This window comes from Rhinopithecus roxellana, chromosome 7, assembly GCF_007565055.1.
Source record: "Rhinopithecus roxellana isolate Shanxi Qingling chromosome 7, ASM756505v1, whole genome shotgun sequence".
Lineage (NCBI taxonomy): Eukaryota > Metazoa > Chordata > Mammalia > Primates > Cercopithecidae > Rhinopithecus > Rhinopithecus roxellana.
The window spans coordinates 143123054-143143747 of NC_044555.1; the positions used below are offsets into that span (position 1 = coordinate 143123054).

The 20694-nt window shown below is 36.9% G+C and overlaps 1 protein-coding gene across 1 annotated transcript in view; it reads left to right on the forward strand.

Annotated features, from left to right (window-relative positions):
* Positions 1 to 20694, forward strand: part of LOC104680207 (dachshund homolog 2-like) — a 415059-nt gene that overhangs the window by 84097 nt on the left and 310268 nt on the right. The window lies entirely within an intron of this gene.

A 20694-nucleotide genomic window follows, 5' to 3' on the forward strand; every position in this document is an offset into this window, starting at 1 on the left:
TATGTATGGACAGATTGTGACTGCCAAATATTAACACGGAGATACTTGTTTTTAAAATTACACTTTAAGTTCTAGGGTACATGTGCACAATGTGCAGGTTTGTTACATATTTATACATGTGCCATATTGGTTTGCTGCACCCATCAACACATCATTTACGTTAGGTATTTCTCCTAATGCTATCCCTCCCCCAGTCCCCACCCCCCGACAGGCCCCGGTGTGTGATGTTCCCCTCCCTGTGCCCATGTGTTCTCATTGTTCATCTCCCACTTGTGAGTGAGAACATGTGGTGTTTGATTTTCTGTCCTTGTGATACTTTGCTTAGAATGATGGTTTCCGGCTTCATTCATGTCCCTGCAAAAGACATGAACTCATCCTTTTTTATGGCTGCATAGTATAGCATGGAGATATGTTTTTTAGGAAATATCAATATAAATAAACGTTTCATATTTGAGAGATAAATGTTTTTCTGGATACCTGTTTGATAGTTTGTATTTGTGACGAGAGTTACTAATTGAATGCTGAATTTAATAAATTCTGCCACAGAGAGTTTTTAGGAGGGATTTGGGAAAAATTTATATTGTTGAATAAAGAGGAAGACCCCACAATTATATAGCAAGAGTTATAAACATTGAAAAGAAACAGGAGGCTGGGCACCGTGGCTCATGCCTGTAATCCCAGCACTTTGGGAAGCTAAGGCAGGTGGATCACTCAAGGCCAAGAATCAGAGTGAGATCACTCAAGGCCAAGAATCAGAGTGAGATCAATCGAGATCAGAGTGGCCAACGTAGCGAAACCTGCCTCTAAAAATACAAATATTAGATAGGCATGGTGACACGCACCTATAACCCCAACTACTCGGGAGGCTGAGGCAGGAGAATCACTTGAACCTGGAAGGTGGAGGTTGCAGGAAGCTGAGATAGTGCCACTGCCTCCAGCCTGGGTGAAAGAGTGAGACTCCATCTCAAAATTAAAAAAAAAAAGAAAGCATTAAAGAAACAGGAGTGTAATAACTATATAGGGACTCATTTTTTTTTTTTCAATATGGCATTGAAATACAAAAGTTTACCTTTCAATAATGCATATTAAAAGGCATAGAAAAGAACAGAAAGTACATAAAAAGGTAAAAATGAAATAAATATAGCAAGTAAAATGCTGTGTCATCTGTTATAAACATCTTATTTGAAGAAAAATAGGTTGACTTGCAAATCGCTGTGCTCCATTCTACTTTTCTATTCTTAACCTAATAGGAAAACGATTATGCATCAGGACATCTATTCATTAAATAAAACAATGACCTGTTAGGGAAATAATTAGCATGCTCTAAATTAATTACTAATAATAAAACTATAGAAAATGTCACTTATCTAAATGTTTGCAATGGTAACTTCAGACAGTGATAAGTAGAAAATGAAACGTTCATTTATTTGAATAGTATACTAGAATTTCAGGGAACATAGTAATACACATATACAATGCATACAATGTTAGTTAAGTCAATAATCAAATCTGGCAGAGAAATATGGGTCTGGATTTGAGAGGGACAGAGAAAGAATTAAAACTATAAAAATAGAAATATTGAGATAATCAGTACATGTATAACTGACAAAAAAGAAATAGTAGTACTTAAGAAAAAGAAACAAATATTTTATCATTAATAACATCATAGAAGAAATCAGGTAGAGGATGACAGAAATATCATGTAGGAAGCATAAAAAACCAAGTGATTAGAAATTGTAAGGAGAGTGAATATGTATAACAAATGTAATGAAAACTTTGAGGTTACATATCTACAGAATGGGGTCTGATGGTTATAAAAGGGCTTCAAGTGGAGCAGCTGTATTACATGTTGGGCTTACAGGTAGGGTTGCTTAAATGTCTCCTCTCCTGCCTTGCTCTATCTTACTCTATCACTCATTCTATCTATTTGCTTTAGTCCAATTCCCTCATTTTACAGATGAGCAAAATGCAAGAGAGAAGGCTAGTGATTGCCCAAGGTCTCATAGTTAGTATAAGGAATAGGCCTGAACATCATACTGTATATTACAGCTATGTTAGTGTATAAATAAAGAAATCAAGAGGGTTATATGAATTTATTGTACCTCAATCTTATTTAAATTTGAAAAGTTACTTAAGTTTTCTTTGATAATTTTATTTAAAAGGCTTATTAATAAATATTTGCCATGTTATACAAGTGTTTTGTATTATCCTTAGTGATTATTATTTAAATAGTCCCCTCAAAAATAGCTATTAAATTATCTATTAATTTCTTCTCAATAGTTGTAAAATTTTTATCTAAAATTGGTCATCAGAAGCAGGTCTTCTCATTACTGACAATCAGTGAAATTCTATTGTATTGACTGACTTTTAAGTAACTGTTATCAGCACTATCACATTTATTGTATGGTATAATGCTTTCTGGTTATTCTGCGTATTAAAGTGCAATGGTTGTTGGTAAAACTCATGTATAATTATATGAATTTTACAGAACCATAAAGCACAATTCTATGGATTACAAACTGCAGTTTGTGAAATTTTGAAGTTCTCAAACCCCACTTTCTTTTTTTCTTTTTGTGATTTCTCATTGAGAGTTGCACATTATATAAGTTGAGATTTTAATAAGGACAATTGATTTTTATATTGTTCGTATTCTACAATATGTAGCTTAAAATCAAATTTTATTAATAATAATCAATGTTTATGCTTAAAGGGACTACTTCCACAGCTCCACCAATCCTGAATCCTTATCCTTGGGTTGAAATGTGATAGGAGAATATTCAAAGAGATACATACAAGGTTTATCTTCTCTCATTTCTTCTTTGATATCCTGATAAAGCCTAGGAAATAGTTTGAATGTCCACCAAATACACAATGGATAGAAGATGTCCGACCCATTTTTATAGCTTTTCTTTTAATACATAGTTTTAGTAATAATTGGTACTATGACTACTAAATGTTAATTGTCTAATGAACCATGTATACAAACTCAGAACGTGAATGGATGCATTTAGAATATTAGGTCTGTATTTATGTGTTACCTTTAAGTGTGAACACTTCGTAGGAAATAGATTCACCTGGTATCAATTTCCCAGAAGAGGGTTTATGGTCTCTAGGGAACTTTCCATGGAATTTTTTTTTTTTTTTATTATGTTGGTTTAGTGCAAAAAGATTGTGACTAAACCACTTTTTAAAAACTTTTATTTTAGCTTCAGGGGTACATGTGAAAGTTTGTTATGTAGGTAAATGTGTCACGGGGGTTTGTCGTACAGATTATTTCATCACCTAGGTATTAAGCCCAGTATCCAATAGTTATCTTTTCTGCTCCTCTCCCTCCTCCCACCCTCTACCCTCAAGTAGACCCCAGTGTCTCTTGTTCCCTTCTTTGTATGAACAATGCTTCTAAATAATAATGATTGATAAATTGAAACATGAATTATGGAAATAATTATTTAATACAACATTATATTATATATAACGTAATAAAGCAGTGTATATGTACATTTAAAATATTTTCTCCCATTACGTAGGTTGTCTTTTCACTCTGTTCATTGTTTCCTTTAATGTGTAAAAGCTTTTTAATTTGTATATATGCATATACGTATATAAACAGCTTTACTGAAGTATAATTGTTATACAAAAACTGCACATATCTAATATGTACAATTTGATGGATTTGAACACATGCAACCATGAAAACATCACTACAATCAAGGTAATACATTTATCCATCACCTCCAAACGTTTTCTCCTGGCCAGGAGCGGTGGCTCACACCTGTAATTCCAGCACTTTGGGAGTCCGAGGTGGAGAGGATCATTTGAGGTCAGGAGTTCGAGACCAGCCTGACAAACATGGAGAAACCCCATCTCTACTAAAAATACAAAAAAAAAAAAAAAAAAAAAAAAAAAAATAGCCAGGTGGGGTGGTGCATGCCTGTAGTTCCAGCTACTCAAGAGGTTGAGGCAGGAGAATTGCTTGAGCCGGGAGGAGGAGGTCGCAGTGAGCCAAGATTGCGCCATTGCACACCAGCCTGGGTGACAGAATGAGACTCTGTCTCAAAAAACAAACAAACAAACAAACAAACAAACAAAAAATTTCCCTGCCCCTTTGTTGTGCATGTGTGTTTAGAACACTTCACATGATATTTACCATGTTACATTTTTAAGTATATAATGCATTATTGTTTACTATAGGCACTATGTGGTACAACAGGTTGCTAGAATATATTCAGCATGTATAACTGAAATTGATGGCTTTGGAACAATTCCCCATTTCCCACTTACCTCAGACCTTGGCAACCACCATTCTACTCTCTGCTTCTGCGAACTTTTCTGTTTTAGGTACCTCATGTAAGTGAAATTATGCAGGAGTTTTCCTATGGCTGGTTTGTTTTACTTAGCATAATATCTTCTAGGTTCATCTGTGTTGTAACAAACAGCTGAATTTGCTTCTTCCCTAAGGCTGAATACTCTTCTGTTGTATGTGTATACCACATTTTCTTTATCCATTTATACATTAAAGAATATTTGGGTTGTCTTCGTGTTTTGGCTGTTGTGAATAGTACTGCTATGCACCTGGGAGCACGGATATATTTTCAAGATGCTGATTGTAATTTTTTGAATATATACACAGAAGTGATTATTGAATCATGTGATAGTACTATTTTTACTTTTTTGAGGAACCTCCATACTGTTTTCCACAATAAATGTATGATTTTACATATCCATCATAGTGTATAAGGATTACAGTTTCTTCACATCCTTGCTAATGCTTATTATCCTTTATAAAAATTAATAGCCATCCTAACAGGTGTGAGGTGATATCTAACTGTGGTTTTGATTTGCATTTCCCTGATGATTAGTGATGTTGAATACCTTTTTATATTTTTTCCCTTTCTGTAGGTTAACTTTTCACTCTGTTGATTGTTTCTTTTGCTGTGGCAACGCTTTTTAGTTTGATGTAGTTCTGCTTGTCTGTTTTTGCTTTTGTTGCCTGTGCTTTTAGTGCCATTTCCAGGAGATCATTGCCAAGACAAATTCCATGAAGCTTTTCCTTTATGTTTTCCTCTACGAGTTTTACCACTTTAAAACTTCTGTTTAAGTCTTTAATCCATTTTGATTTGATTTTTGTGTATGATGTAAGATAAGGATCCAATTTTATTCTTTTGCATGTGGTTATTCAGTTTTCCCAACATTATTTGTTGAAGAGACTATCTTCTCCCTATTGTGTACTCTTAAAACTCTTATTGAAGATCATCTAATCATATATGCATGGGTTTAATTCTGAGCTTTCTATTCTGTTTTATTTATCTATATCTCTGTCTTTATTCCAGTGCCATCCTGTTTTAATTATTGTAGCTTTGTAATATATTTTGAAATCAGGAAATGTGAGGCCATCAGCTTTGTTCCTTTTTTCTCAAGACTGCTTTGGCTAAACAGTTGATTTTTGTGATTCCACATGAATTTTAGAATTTTTTTATCTCTGTAAAAATGCCATTTGGATTTTGATGGGTATAACATTAAATCTCTCAGAAACTGAATTTATGATCCTGGTCATCCAACAATTAGTGTGTTTATATTCATGTTTAGTAACATAAATAGCAAACTGGAGCAATAGTAGAACTATAAAGCCAGGCACATTAGTCTGCTAGGGCTGCCTTAACAAAGCACTACAGATTGGGTGTCATAAACAAATAGAAATTAATTTTCTCACAGTTCTGGAGGCTGGAAGTCCAAGGTCAAGGTGTTGGGCAGGTTTAATTTTTATTGAGGCCTTTCTGCTTAGCTTGCAGATGGCTGCCTTCTTGCTATATCCTCACATGGCTTTTCCTCTGTGTGTACATGCTGGGAGAGAAAGAGAGACCTCTCGTGTCTCTTCCTCTTAATAAGGACAACAGTCATTTTGGCCTAGAGCCACCATTCTTATGATTTGGCTTAACCTTAGTTATCTCTTTGAAGACTCTGTTTCCAAATACATTCACATTGGGGGTTAAGGTTTCAACGTATTAATTTTTGGGAAACACAATTTAGTCCATAATGCCCTGTAAACACTTATTTAAGATACAGTTACTGTACATGAAAATAATAGAAATGCATTAAATTGGATAAAATTATGTGAAGAGGAATCTCTCAACCCACTCAAATATTAGCAGGATGGGTTTTCTCTGGAAAGTATTGCCTTAGATTTTGACAGACTGGAGTAATGGGTCAGTTCTAGAAGATGACCTGTGTTGCATAAAAGTAAGGATCTGCACATATGTTCAAGAAACCGTTTTAGAAATACAGAATCGGCAAGATCTAGCTTAACAGCAGCACATGAGCAAATAACCTAAGAGCCAAGAATACAAGGCAGGGCTCAAGGTAGGTATTATGTAGGAGCAAGTAGCTTCCTTTAGGAATTGGGTACAAAACAAATATTTTGGTACTAGATATTGAGAGTTCTGGGGCATGGGGTCAGTTATTGGGTGGGAGGACTTAGGCATTCAGGGACAACAGTAAGACTAGAACTAGTACTGGGAGAGGGTATCTGGCAGTAAAATGATGGTTGGGGACCCTCAAAAGGCAGACTTAATTTCACAATTTACACCAGGGTGCTAAAAGGAAACATAATGAAGAAAATGCAGCACTAGGAAATGAGACACAAAGCAGGCTACTTAACTGAGAGATCTGAATCAAGGAAAATAATCACCAATCAGGAGAGATTGGAAAGGAAGAGAAAAGTATGAGAAAGTGGCATGAAAGATAGAAGGGAAATTACCTCAACCTCGTATAAAGGGAGTACAATTAGTAAGGGCCGAAGTTGAAAATGACAAACAGAGGAAGAAAATACTTCAAAATGTACGATGAAAAGTAGTATGTGTGAAAGCAGGGAGAAAAGTTTAGTATCTAGGGAAGAAGGTACAAACATTGGGTTACGATGCAATGTAAACTTGCCTCAAAAACCAAAAAATCCAAATACCTACAGCTTCTGTTTACAAAGTGAAGGGTATTTCCAAATATGCATGCTATTAAATGGCTATAATGTAGGTCATGGATGAGTTAGTAATTCATTGGTTTGTAAACAGTAAGAGCTCATTAATACTTAACTGCTATTCAATTATAGGCCTCTGCATTACTACTACTTATCCTGTCCATGATAAGAAATTGAAGTATAATCACATTGCAAGCTTTGTATGTTTCATATGTAATATAATGTCTTTACTAGAGAATGCTCCTTTCTTTTACATCAAACCTCAAAAAGGTAGGTTTTCTTTTATACATACAGATTCTTTTTTCTTAGTGTCTTTAAATTGTAGCATTATGCCCTTTTTGTTAAATCTCCTACATTTGCATGATATTCCAGCAATATATTCCACTACTTGAACATAGGGATACTCTGCATTTTTATACCTATAAGTATCTCACATAATTACGTATATTATGTAAGTAAATATATAGCATTTTATATGTATGTATAGTGATGAACATCCTTTTTTCTTTTCATTATTTGCTGCTAGATTAAACAAAACCCTCTTTCTTATACCAGAAAATGGAATTGGAAGATGTCTTTATGATGACAAGCTTATCATTAGCTCATAGATCATCCTGACAACTTCCGTTTTCAAGAGAAGGTCCAAACAGAAAGGGGCATCACAGTTGGTCTCCCTGACAAACAGAGATAGATCTGAGCTTTAAGGAGAAATAGCCCTTTGCTGTTCATTTGACTGTTGTTGGGGTTGTGGTTATCTTCTGTTGTGTACACATTCTAAAGCATTAAATATTCTACTGACGTTCTCCTTTTTAGGCGCTGACCATCTCTTGAGAAGTAGAATCTTGGTGTATAGTTTGTATGTCTTAGTGACATGGAAAGGTGATTCCTCATTTATCAAAGAGGATTCTCTTTGAAATTCTAGTTTCATAACTTTCTCCATCGGTCTCTTCTCCATTTTTCGAATGTCATTTCTGTTTTGCTCTGGGACTATTGATCTGGTCTTTGCCCTTTCCTGCAGAAAGGAAAGCTGTCATTAAAAAATGATGTGAATTTTTAAGTTTATTCATGTCAGCTTTTTTTTTTTTTTACCTGGAAACTGAAAATGAGAAGAGATATGCATATTTATCTAGAACTGAGTGCAACTTGACGATGTTATTTAAGAAAATGTGTTTTTGTGAAGCTTTGGTCATATGTTTTTAAAAACAAATATATTCAGGAGTATCATGGGAATTTATTTGTCTCTTGTGCCTGTGTTGGCTAGTGTGTCCACTACCTCTCAGCCAAAAAGCATGTTCCACATTATCTGATGGTTAACACTGATGCATGTGCATATCGTCACTTATTAATCACAAGTCTGCACCTTCCACACTGAATTGTAACAATATCAGTAAATGACCCAAAGCACTTAGAAATTTCAGAATAAGATTAATAGCCATCCTTATTCTTTTATTTGGAATGGCTGCTAATAACTTAGTGAGGTGGCACATGACAGTTTTTTTTTTTTTTTTTAATCAGGATTGTTCTTATATTTTACTGGGATGTAAAATTTGTGTATGATTCACAAAACATTTATAAAGAGGAAGGACTTTTGTGAAATGCTGAGAATGTGGGATTTTTTAAAGCTAGTTCATGATTATTTTAATCCTATTCCTGAAATGATTTAATATGCAACCATTTTACACAGCTTAAGAATAGAAAAATGCATGATCATCAAGAAAGCCTATAAAGTTTCCCCATTATTGGTATCACAAATAATGTGTTTACTTAACAGAACTGCTTTGTGGTTTCAAATGCAACCCCTGCTCAATTTTTCCCCCACAATACTTGGAGAGTCCATTCTTAGCTTTAGCAGTAGTCTTTAGTGAGCTTCTAAATGATTGGTTAGAGCTGCAACGTTGACAGGAAATGGAAATGTTCCTTGTTAAGAAAGTCAGAGATAACTTGCTCTTCATTTCTTTGCAAGACCTGGCATTAATTTTTTTATTAAAATTATTTTGCATGTACCCAATTAAAAATTCACGAACACTCTAAAATGAGAGCTAGTTTGTATATCTAAATATGCTGATCACTTGTGTTGAGCAGTTAAGTGAACTTAGATATATCATTACAGATTCATGTTCCAATACATAATTTTGTTGAGATTTTGTTTCAATTCAAATTCATAAGGTACTCATTCTCTACCATTACCATATTTGGAAACCAGGAGTTTATATTTTTTAAATTCTTAATCCAGCTTTATTTTCATGACTCTGGTAATTAGTGGCTTGGGATGTTTGTATTTCAGATTTAGCCTGGGAATTACCTAGTTTTAGAATTTACCAACGAGATTTTCCCCTGTTAATTCTTTTTTTGCATAAAGTATCTCAAAATGTGACACAAAATTCTTCTCAGTGGATATTATTTTGAAGTTGTTTAAAATCTATTTGAAATGTGATTATCTTTTGCTTCACAAGGTTTCTCCTTTAAAAAAAGAATCTACAGCTAAAACGTAGCTTATTTGTCCCAAAACATATGAAAGGGAGAGGGAGGGAGTGTTGGGACCCATCTTGATAACAAGAGTCATCTTTTGTAAGGTTTCATTTCAGGCTAATGGCTGGTGAAATTGTTCTGGGTGGTTAAAATGAAATGAAATGAGTTAAAAAACATGAAGTAAAGCAAGCAGAATGGGTTATTGCTTTTCTTTGAAGGCACAATAGCCATACTCTGTCTCTTTTTGTTGTTCATATCTATGTGGCAGATAAAACCAGGGTTTTGAATGCCATGATGGCTAAATGAAGGCTATAAATTCAGAACTTTGGTGCAAAATTCTATAGCTAGCAGGCACTAGAACAGGATGCCGAAGATATGGATTCTCAAATTGTTTTAACTGATGAATATTCACAGTTGAAGAAAGGAGCCAGTACAGTTCTTACCCCTCTCTGAGAAACATCATGCTAGAAGTGAAATAATTAATGTTCTACTAAAAAAGTACACTTATTGACACAGACATAAGAAGGAAAAGCAGTGTGAAAGTCAAAGTTGATATTTCTTTCAGGACAGCTCAGAAGTTTTCCTGAGAATGCTGTAAAAATGAAGGCAGTTTTGAATGTATAAAAAAGTCAAATGATAGGCTATTTATAATTCAGTTTTAAAAAGTATTCGTCTATGTGATTGTATCTTCTTTCAGTGAACAAAAAAGGACTTTTAAATGTCTGGAAGCTTGCAGCTATCAATTCAAAAGTTTCATGAATTCGTATAGTGAAGTGGAAAAGTACCTGGTTTTACAGTGTTGTTACACAGCTGAAAAAAATGGTGTCATATCAGGTTGGGATCGCATTTGTCTAAGAAAAAATAACATGACTATTTCCTTTGTCAACACAGGAGATGAGCTGTGTGATACGGGGAAATTATACTCTCTGATCTATCCTTCTCTTATGGAAGTAACTAGAGATTAAAGTCTCCATCTGGGGAGCGGAGTAAGATGGCCGAATAGGAACAGCTCCAGTCTCCAACCCCAAGCGTGAGCAACACAGAAGACCGGGGATTTCTGCATTTTCAACTGAGGTACTGGGGTCATCTCATTAGGGAGTGACGGACAATCGGTGCTGGTCAGCTGCTGCAGCCTAACCAGCGAGAGCTGAAGCAGGGCGAGGCATCGCCTCACCTGGGAAGCACAAGGGGGAAGGGAATCCCTTTTCCTAGCCAGGGGAACTGAGACACACAACACCTGGAAAATTGGGTAACTCCCACCCCAATACTGCACTTCAAGCAAACGGGCACACCAGGAGAATATATCCCACACCTGGCCAGGAGGGTCCCATGCCCACAGAGCCTCCCTCACTGCTAACACAGCAGTCTACGGCGATCTATCCGCAAGGCAGAAGCGAGGCTGGGGGTGGGGCGCCCGCCATTGCTGAGGCTTAAGTAGGTAAACAAAGCCACTGGGAAGCTCAAACTGGGTGGAGCTCACAGCAGCTCAAGGAAACCTGCCTGTCTCTGTAGACTCCACCTCTGGGGACAGGGCACAGCTAAAAAACAACAGGGGAAGCAGCAGAGGCCTGTGCAGACGCAAACAACTCTGTCTGACAGCTTTGAAGAGAGCAGTGGATCTCCCAACATGGTGGTTGAGATCTGAGAACGGACAGACTGCCTGCTCAAGTCCCTGACCCCTGAGTAGCCTAACTGGGAGACATCCCCCACTAGGGGCAGTCTGACACCCCACACCTCACAGGGTGGAGTACACCCCTGAGAGGAAGCTTCCAAAGTAAGAATCAGACAGGTACACTCGCTGCTCAGCAATATTCTATCTTCTGCAACCTCTGCTGCTGATACCCAGGCAAACAGGGTCTGGAGTGGACCTCAAGCAATCTCCAACAGTCCTATAGATGAGGGTCCTGACTGTCAGAAGGAAAACTATCAAACAGGAAGGACACCTATACCAAAACCCCATCAGTAGGTCACCATCATCAAAGACCAGAGACAGATAAAACCACAAAGATGGGGAAAAAGCAGGGCAGAAAAGCTGGACATTCAAGAAATAAGAGTGCATCTCCCCCTGCAAAGGAGCGCAGCCCATCGCCAGCAACGGATCAAAGCTGGTCAGAGAATGACTTTGATGACATGAGAGAAGAAGGATTCAGTCCATCAAACTTCTCAGAGCTAAAGCAGGAATTATGTACCCAGCACAAAGAAACTAAAAATCTTGAAAAAAGAGTGGAAGAATTGACAGCTAGATTAATTAATGCAGAGAAGGTCATAAACGAAATGACAGAGATGAAAACCATGACATGAGAAATATGTGACAAATGCACAAGCTTCAGTAACCGACTCGATCAACTGGAAGAAAGAGTATCAGCGATTGAGGATCAAATGAATGAAATGAAGCGAGAAGAGAAACCAAAAGAAAAAAGAAGAAAAAGAAATGAACAAAGCCTGCAAGAAGTATGGGATTATGTAAAAAGACCAAATCTACATCTGATTGGGGTGCCTGAAAGTGAGGGGGAAAATGGAACCAAGTTGGAAAACACTCTTCAGGATATCATCCAGGAGAACTTCCCCAACCTAGTAGGGCAGGCCAACATTCAAATTCAGAAAATACAGAGAACACGACAAAGATACTCCTTGAGAAGAGCAACTCCAAGACACATAATTGCCAGATTCACCAAAGTTGAAATGAAGGAAAAAATCTTAAGGGCAGCCAGAGAGAAAGGTCGGGTTACCCACAAAGGGAAGCCCATCAGACTAACAGCAGACCTCTCAGCAGAAACTCTCCAAGCCAGAAGAGAGTGGGGGCCAATATTCAACGTTCTTAAAGAAAAGAATTTTGAACCCAGAATTTCATATCCAGCCAAACTAAGTTTCATCAGTGAAGGAGAAATAAAATCCTTTACAGATAAGCAAATGCTTAGAGATTTTGTCACCACCAGGCCTGCCTTACAAGAGACCCTGAAGGAAGCCCTAAACATGGAAAGGAACAACCGGTACCAGCCATTGCAAAAACGTGCCAAAATGTAAAGACCATCGAGGCTACGAAGAAACTGCATCAACTAACGAGCAAAATCACCAGTTAATATCATAATGGCAGGATCAAGTTCACACATTACAATATTAACCTTAAATGTAAATGGACTAAATGCTCCAATTAAAAGACACAGACTGGCAAACTGGATAAAGAGTCAAGACCCATCAGTCTGCTGTATTCAGGAGACCCATCTCACATGCAGAGACATACATAGGCTCAAAATAAAGGGATGGAGGAAGATCTACCAAGCAAATGGAGAACAAAAAAAAGCCGGGGTTGCAATCCTAGTCTCTGATAAAATAGACTTTAAACCATCAAAGATCAAAAGAGACAAAGAGGCCATTACATAATGGTAAAGGGATCAATTCAACAGGAAGAGCTAACTATCCTAAATATATATGCACCCAATACAGGAGCACCCAGATTCATAAAGCAAGTCCTTAGAGACTTACAAAGAGACTTAGACTCCCATACAATAATAATGGGAGACTTCAACACTCCATTGTCAACATTGGACAGATCAGGGAGACAGAAAGTTAACAAGGATATCCAGGAATTGAACTCATCTCTGCACCAAGCGGACCTAACAGACATCTATAGAACTCTCCACCCCAAATAAACAGAATATACATTCTTCTCAGCACCACATAATACTTATTCCAAAATTGACCACATAATTGGAAGTAAAGCACTCCTCAGCAAATGTAAAAGAACAGAAATTATAACAAACTGTCTCTCAGACCACAGTGCAATCAAACTAGAACTCAGGACTAAGAAACTCAATCAAAACCGCTCAACTACATGGAAACTGAACAACCTGCTCCTGAATGACTACTGGGTGCATAACGAAATGAAAGCTGAAATAAAGATGTTCTTTGAAACCAATGAGAACAAAGATACAACATACCAGAATCTCTGGGACACATTTAAAGCAGTGTGTAGAGGGCAATTTATAGCACTAAATGCCCACAAGAGAAAGCAGGAAAGATCTAAAATTGACACTCTAACATCACAATGAAAAGAACTAGAGAGGCAAGAGCAAACACATTCAAAAGCTAGCAGAAGGCAAGAAATAACTAAGATTAGAGCAGAACTGAAGGAGATAGAGACAAAAAACCCTCCAAAAAGTCAGTGAATCCAGGAGTTGGCTTTTTGAAAAGATCAACAAAATTGACAGATGGCTAGCAAGACTAATAAAGAAGAAAAGAGAGAGGAATCAAATAGACGCAATAAAAAATGATAAAGGGGATATCACCACCGACCCCACAGAAATACAAACTACCATCAGAGAATACTATAAACAACTCTACGTAAATCAACTAGAAAATCTAGAAGAAATGGATTATTTCCTGGACACTTACACTCTCCCAAGACTAAACCAGGAAGAAGTTGAATCCCTGAATAGACCAATAGCAGGCTCGGAAATTGAGGCAACAATTAATAGCCTACCCGCCAAAAAAAGTCCAGGACCCGATGGATTCACAGCTGAATTCTACCAGAGGTACAAGGAGGAGCTGGTACCATTCCTTCTGAAACTATTCCAATCAATAGAAAAAGAGGGAATCCTCCTTACTCATTTTATGAGGCCAACATCATCCTGTTACCAAAGCCTGGCAGAGACACCACAAAAAAAGAGAATTTTAGACCAATATCCCTGATGAACATCGATGCAAAAATCCTCAATAAAATACTGGCAAACCGGATTCAGCAGCACATCAAAAAACTTATCCACCATGATCAAGTGGGTTTCATCCCTGGGATGCAAGGCTGGTTCAACATTCGCATATCAATAAACGTAATCCAACATATAAACAGAACCAAAGACAAGAACCACATGAGTATCTCAATAGATGCAGAAAAGGCTTTTGACAAAATTCAACAGCCCTTCATGATAAAAACGCACAATAAATTTGGTATTGATGGAACGTATCTCAAAATAATAAGAGTTATTTATGACAAACCCACAGCTAATATCGTACTGAATGGGCAAAAACTGGAAAAATTCCCTTTGAAAACTGGCACAAGACAGGGATGCCCTCTCTCACCACTCCTATTCAACATAGTCTTGGAAGTTCTGGCTAGGGCAATCAGGCAAGAGAAAGAAATCAAGGGTATTCAGTTAGGAAAAGAAGAAGTTAAATTGTCCCTGTTTGCAGATGACATGATTGTATATTTAGAAAACCCCATCGTCTCAGCCCAAAACCTCCTTAAGGTGATAAGCAACTTCAGCAAAGTCTCAGGATACAAAATTAATGTGCAAAAATCACAAGCATTCTTATACACCAGTAACAGACAAGCAGAGAGCCAAATCAGGAATGAACTTCCATTCACAATTGCTTCAAAGAGAATAAAATACCTAGGAATCCAACTTACAAGGGATGTAAAGGACCTCTTCAAGGAGAACTACAAACCACTGCTCAGTGAAATCAAAGAGGACGCAAACAAATGGAAGAACATACCATGCTCATGGATAGGAAGAATCAATATCGTGAAAATGGCCATACTGCCCAAGGTTATTTGTAGATTCAATGCCATCCCCATCAAGCTACCAATGAGTTTCTTCACAGAATTGGAAAAAACGGCTTTAAAGTTCATATGGAACCAAAAAAGAGCCCGCATTGCCAAGACAATCCTAAGTCAAAAGGACAAAGCTGGAGGCGTCACGCTACCTGACTTCAAACTGTACTACAAGGCTACAGTAACCAACACAGTATGGTACTGATACAAAACAGAGCTATAGACCAATGGAACAGAACAGAGTCCTCAGAAATAATACCACACATCTACAGCCATCTGATCTTTGACAAACCTGAGAGAAACAAGAAATGGGGAAAGGATTCCCTATTTAATAAATGGTGCTGGGAAAATTGGCTAGCCATAAGTAGAAAGCTGAAACTGGATCCTTTCCTTACTCCTTATACGAAAATTAATTCAAGATGGATTAGAGACTTAAATGTTAGACCTAATACCATAAAAACCCTAGAAGAAAATCTAGGTAGTACCATTCAGGACATAGGCATGGGCAAGGACTTCATATCTAAAACACCAAAAGCAATGGCAGCAAAAGCCAAAATTGACAAATGCGATCTAATTAAACTAAGGAGCTTCTGCACAGCAAAAGAAACTACCATCAGAGTGAACAGGCAACCTACAGAATGGGAGAAAATTTTTGCAACCTACTCATCTGACAAAGGGCTAATATCCAGAATCTACAAAGAACTCAAACAAATATACAAGAAAAAAACAAACAACCCCATCCAAAAGTGGACAAAGGATATGAACAGACATTTCTCAAAAGAAGACATTCATACAGCCAACAGACACAAGAAAAAGTGCTCATCATCACTCGCCATCAGAGAAATGCAAATCAAAACCACAATGAGATACCATCTCACACCAGTTAGAATGGCAATCATTAAAAAATCAGGAAACAACAGGTTTTGGAGAGGATGTGGAGAAATAGGAACACTTTTACACTGTTGGTGGGATTGTAAACTAGTTCAACCATTATGGAAAACAGTATGGCGATTCCTCAAGGATCTACAACTAGATGTGCCATATGTCCCAGCCATCTCACTACTGGGTATATACCCAAAGGATTGTAAATTATTGTACTACAAAGACACATGAACACGTATGTTTATTGTGGCACTATTCACAATAGCAAAGACTTGGAATCAACCCAAATGTCCATCTGTGACAGACTGGATGAAGAAAATGTGGCACATATACATCATGGAATACTATGCAGCTATAAAAAAGGATGAGTTTGCATCCTTTGTAGGGACATGGATGCAGCTGGAAACCATCATTCTTAGCAAACTATCACAAGAACAGAAAACCAAACACCGCATGTTCTCACTCATAGGTGGGAACTGAACAATGACATCACTTGGACTCGGAAGGGGAACATCACACACTGGGGCCTATCATGGGGAGGGGGAGGGATTGCATTGGAGAGTTATACATGATATAAATGATGAATTGATGGGTGCTGACGAGTTGATGGGTGCAGCACACCAACATGGCACAAGTATACATATGTAACAAACCTGCACGTTTGCACATGTATCCAAGGACTTAAAGTATAATAACAATAAATAAATAAAAAAAAAAGGTCTCCTACTGGAGTTGCATTACTTTTATACCGTTTTTATGTAAGGCAATTTTTGCAAGATAAAAATAGTAGCAAAAAAGGTCCAAATTTCTTTACAAAATTACAAGTCTGTTTGGAATTCTGCATTTTTGTTTATTTCTCCTGGTGTTATGATACGTAGAACAAGCAAAGAAAAGCCAAGTATTCCAAGTTAAGAAGTTCTGTATATGTATACTATGTGCTTGTAATATGTCTTTATTTGTCACATGTTGTGTGTGAATAAATTTGCATATTGTTTACTCCAAATAATCTAATTCATATTATAGTGTGACTATAATATGTCATTGGCAAATAACCCTCATTTCCTATTAAAATATACTTTTAACATTAACTAGATACAAATCCTGTTATAAAAGTAAAAACGCCTTATTTTTTGAAAAATTTAGTCCTTGTCTTTTAGTCACAGTTATAAGTTTAGTCTTTTCATTTGAGAGAAAAGTAATATCCTACCCACTGTTTCAAGATTAGTGTTTTTTCAAATATATTTACTTAGAAAATAATTTAATGGATGAAATTATTAGGCACTTAAAAATAATGGTTTACATTTATTGGACATATCCTATGTGTGCAACACCAATATTCATTTTAAGCCAAGCACGATAATATGAAATGGGTTTTATGATACGTAAATTATCTTTCACGTGTTTTTGACATTATGATTCATGTTTTTGCCTTTTTACTACAGATTAGGGATACACAAAATATGCCATGCTTGTTTACAAGGACTTAGCTTTCTACTTGAATAAAGAGCATTTGTCCCTGTACCCTTTGGTATGTTTACTCAATTTCTTTACTTGGTTTTATTTATCTCACCACCAAATGATACAAACATTTCTTCATTTTGTATTGTTCCTGTTTATATTAAGCATTCTTTCAGCCATACTATCTATGGTAGTCTTTGAAGAACATCAAAAGGTACTCATTCAACCAAAAATATTTGTTCCTTTCCCATGAGCTACCTTGTTTCTTGAAATTCCCAGCATTAGGCAACCCTCTCGCCCATCTTGGCATTCATGCCTCTGTTACAATGCTGATAGATTCTTTTTACTTTAAAGTTTTCAAATTTAGTAGCCCTTACTACCACTTACATTGCACCCTTCCTTTCTTTTCCCTTCTATTTCCTGTCCTGTGCTATTCTTTTTTTTTTTTTTTTTTATGCTGGTCACAACCTACTAAATTATTTTAATAAACAATTACTAAAGAGGATCAACCCATCATTTGAAAAACACTAACAGTATTAAACCTGACTTGAAGTTGTATTTAAAACCAACTTAAATACATTTAAAACATGTATTCTTTTACCTAGAATAGTCTTTCCTTGTGAGCCAGTCAGTAATGCAATGCTAATTTCTTTTCTTTTTTTCCCAAATCTTTATGACTTATTTCTTTTTTCTTTTTTTTTTTTTCATTTTATTTTTCCGTAAGTTATTGCAGTACAGATGGTATTTGGTTACATGAGTAAGTTCTTCAGTGGAGATTTGTGAGAACTTGGTGCACCCATCCCCCGAGCAGTATACACTGCACCATATTTGTAGTCTTTTATCCTTTACCCCCTCCCACTATTACCCCCAAGTCCCCAAAGTTCTTTGTATCATTCTTATGCCTTTGTGTCCTGATAGCTTAGCTCCCACATATCAGTGAGAACATACAATGTTTGGTTTTCCATTCTTTCACTTAGTTAATAGTTACTTCACTTAGAATAATAGTCTCTCATCTCATCCTGGTCATTGCAAATGCTGTATATGTACATACATGTATATCAGAGTTTCCTTACCCACTCGTTGATTGATGGGCATTTGGGTTGGTTGCACAATTGTGCTATTATGAATTGTGCTGCTGTAAATATGCATGTGCAAGTATCTTTTTAAAATAATAACTTCTTTTCCTCTGGGTAAAGAGGAAAAAAAGAAAAAAAAAAGAAAACCCAGTAGTGGGTTTGCTGGATCAAATGGTAGTTCTACTTTTAGTTCTTTAAGAAATCTCCACACTGTTTTCTTTCTTTCTTTTTTTTTAATTACACTTTAAGTTCTAGGGTACATGTGCATAACGTGCAGGTTTGCTACATATGTATACTTGTGCCATGTTGGTGTGCTGCACCCATCAACTCATCAGCACCCATCAATTCATCATTTATATCAGGTATAACTCCCAATGCAATCCCTCCCCCCTCCCCCCTCCCCATGATAGGCCCCGATGTGTGATGTTCCCCTTCCCAAGTCCAAGTGATGTCATTGTTCAGTTCCCACCTATGAGTGAGAACATGCGGTGTTTGGTTTTCTGTTCTTGTGATAGTTTGCTAAGAATGATGGTTTCCAGCTGCATCCATGTCCCTACAAAGGATGCAAACTCATCCTTTTTTATAGCTGCATAGTATTCCATGGTGTATATGTGCCACATTTTCTTCATCCAGTCTGTCACAGATGGACATTTGGGTTGATTCCAAGTCTTTGCTATTGTGAATAGTGCCACAATAAACATACGTGTGCATGTGTCTTTGTAGTACAATAATTTATAATCCTTTGGGTATATACCCAGTAGTGAGATGGCTGGGACATATGGTACATCTAGTTCTAGATCCTTGAGGAATTACCATACTGTTTTCCACAATGGTTGAACTAGTTTACAATCCCACCAACAGTGTAAAAGTGTTCCTATTTCTCCACATCCTCTCCAGCACGTGTTGTTTCCTGACTTTTGAATGATTGCCATTCTAACTGGTGTGAGATGGTATCTCATTGTGGTTTTGATTTGCATTTCTCTGATGGCGAGTGATGATGAGCATTTTTTCATGTGTCTGTTGGCTGTATGAATGTCTTCTTTTGAGAAATGTCTGTTCATATCCTTTGTCCACTTTTGGATGGGGTTGTTTGTTTTTTTCTTGTATATTTGTTTGAGTTCTTTGTAGATTCTGGATATTAGCCCTTTGTCAGATGAGTAGGTTGCAAAAATTTTCTCCCATTCTGTAGGTTGCCTGTTCACTCTGATGGTAGTTTCTTTTGCTGTGCAAAAGCTCTTTAGTTTAATTAGATCCCATTTGTCAATTTTGGCTTTTGCTGCTGTTGCTTTTGGTGTTTTAGACATGAAGTCCTTGCCCATGCCTATGTCCTGAATGGTACTACCTAGGTTTTCTTCAGGGTTTTCATGGTATTAGGTCTAACATTTAAGTCTCTAATCCATCTTGAATTAATTTTCGTATAAGGAGTAAGGAAAGGATCCAGTTTCAGCTTTCTACTTATGGCTAGCCAATTTTCCCAGCACCATTTATTAAATAGGGAATCCTTTCCCCATTTCTTGTTTCTCTCAGGTTTGTAAAAGATCAGATGGCTGTAGATGCGTGGTATTATTTCTGAGGACTCTGTTCTGTTCCATTGGTCTATAGCTCTGTTTTGGTACCAGTACCATGCTGTTTTGGTTACTGTAGCCTTGTAGTATAGTTTGAAGTCAGGTAGCGTGATGCCTCTAGCTTTGTTCTTATGACTTAGGATTGTCTTGGCAATGCGGGCTCTTTTTTGGTTCCATATGAACTTTAAAGCGGTTTTTTCCAATTCTGTGAAGAAACTCATTGGTAGCTTGATGGGGATGGCATTGAATCTATAAATAACCTTGGGCAGTATGGCCATTTTCACGATATTGATTCTTCCTATCCATGAGCATGGTATGTTCTTCCATTTGTTAGTGTCCTCATTTATTTTACTGAACATTGGTTTGTAGTTTTCCTTGAAGAGGTCCTTTACATCCCTTGTAAGTTGGATTCCTAGGTATTTTATTCTCTTTGAAGCAATTGTGAATGGAAGTTCATTCCTGATTTGGCTCTCTGCTTGTCTGTTACTGGTGTATAAGAATGCTTGTGATTTTTGCACATTAATCTTGTATCCTGAGACTTTGCTGAAGTTGCTTATCAGCTTAAGGAGATTTTGGGCTGAGACAATGGGGTTTTCTAAATATACAATCATGTCATCTGCAAACAGGGACAGTTTGACTTCTTCTTTTCCTAACTGGATACCCTTGATTTCTTTCTCTTGCCTGATTGCCTTAGCCAGACCTTCCAAGACTATGTTGAATAGGAGTGGT